General features: G+C 45.8%; 1 pseudogene; it reads right to left on the bottom strand.

The window, feature by feature from the left end:
* Nucleotides 1-1,629, bottom strand: part of LOC116079265 — a 14,113-nt pseudogene that overhangs the window by 8,327 nt on the left and 4,157 nt on the right.

The raw sequence follows: 1,629 nt of genomic DNA, 5'->3' as shown, positions 1-1,629 counted from the left end.
AATCTTGAAGTTGTAGATGTTGTACAACAGCTGTGCTGTAGAAACCTGAATATTCTGAGCCTGTGTCTCTTCAGAAACAGGTGACTGGATATAATTTCCCTGAAGATCTGAAGAATGGACTTACCCACTAGTAGTAGTCTGAAACTGTCCCGCAGTTTCATGAACCAGGTTCTGCCTCAACCAAAGGGAGAAAAGGAGAACCTGAAACACAGAGTTCAAGAACAAAAGGACAGGAAGCCAAGTTCAGGGTTTCCAATCAAGGCTGGCCACTTTACTTTTGGGTCTCAGCATTTATACATGAAAGCCAAACTGGATCTCTAGGTTACAATGACATTTGCATAACATAAACATTGAGAAGTTAGGGAAGAGTCAGGAGGGAGTCACAAGGGAGTCACGAGGGAAGATCACTAATGGCTCCAATGTCTGCGGATGTCCTCAGGCAATAGGCATTGTCACGGGCGGGGCGTAGTTGTATCTCAGCTGAACTTCTAGGGGAACTTCTTTCAGAGATAAGTCGGTAGTCTGCTGAAGGTCTTTTGGCTTAATTCCGTAGGTGACTGCCTCGGGTGGAGGCCACCAAAGGCCTGAGTCTGAACTGGGCATGGGAGGCAACAGTAGTCAAGCTATTTGTGTTTTGCTATAATATACCTGTACTATTGTAACAGGCAACTGTGATGAAGAAGATGTTGGTACAAATAAATCTGTATCAGCATTAGTTTCATTAACATCAGGAGAAACCGGCTCACTAGTCCTTTCTCAATTGTCTGAACTATCCATAGCTTGTCCTGTGTTTATCAAATGTCCACCTGCATTAAAGCCTGCAGTCATTGACTGAATTTCCCAAAGAATCTAGATAAAGACTATTGATTGGTACAAAGGTAACATTTCCTGGCAGACCAAGAGGCACATTAGCAACTACTTGAGTTTGGCCAGGAAATGATGAGCAATTGCAACTCCCTGAACCTGGACTTGACCAGTCTGTGGTATTAAATTCTGGATATTAGCAGGAGGTGTTACAGAAGCCAGGAATGATCTGAATTTGGTTGCTTTCTTATTTATACTCCCATTATCTGAGGAGCCTATGAAGCCAATCTGAACCTGCTGAGCATCTGTTGAATGAATCTGTGATGTTACTAGATACTGAACATTGGACACTGTACCATTTGATGAATCTGATACTGGTGCAACTGAAAATATTTGTTGATTCTGCAAATTCTGAAGGGGAAGAACATACTGCCCACTTGAAGTAGCAGCACCTGGAATCTGTACTAGATTACCAGGATCATCTTTCATAGTTGTAGGTGTAGCTGACAAAACCTCCCATCGGTTTGGTGCTCCTCCTAGCTGTGTAGAAGCCAAATCACCAGTGGCCACTGCAGCCGCCTCCTAGTTGCCCTCACCTGGAGATGGAGACCCTATCTTGTTGCAGGTCACGGCCAGCAGAGCAAGCGGTGATGGCTGAGTCTCCTGGGCTGCAGTTGCACCTTTTCTGTGGTGCTACTGGTGCTGCTGATGCTACTGCTGCTGCAGATACTCGCCGCTGCTGCCGCTGTCTACATCCAAGGCAGCCATTTCCTCTTGTTCCATGGGTTTTTCAGGAGCTGCACACACAGTGCGCGGGGGGGGGGG

Source organism: Mastomys coucha, chromosome X (genome assembly GCF_008632895.1).
Source record: "Mastomys coucha isolate ucsf_1 chromosome X, UCSF_Mcou_1, whole genome shotgun sequence".
Classification (NCBI taxonomy): domain Eukaryota; kingdom Metazoa; phylum Chordata; class Mammalia; order Rodentia; family Muridae; genus Mastomys; species Mastomys coucha.
This window is presented reverse-complemented; position numbering and strand designations above follow the sequence as displayed.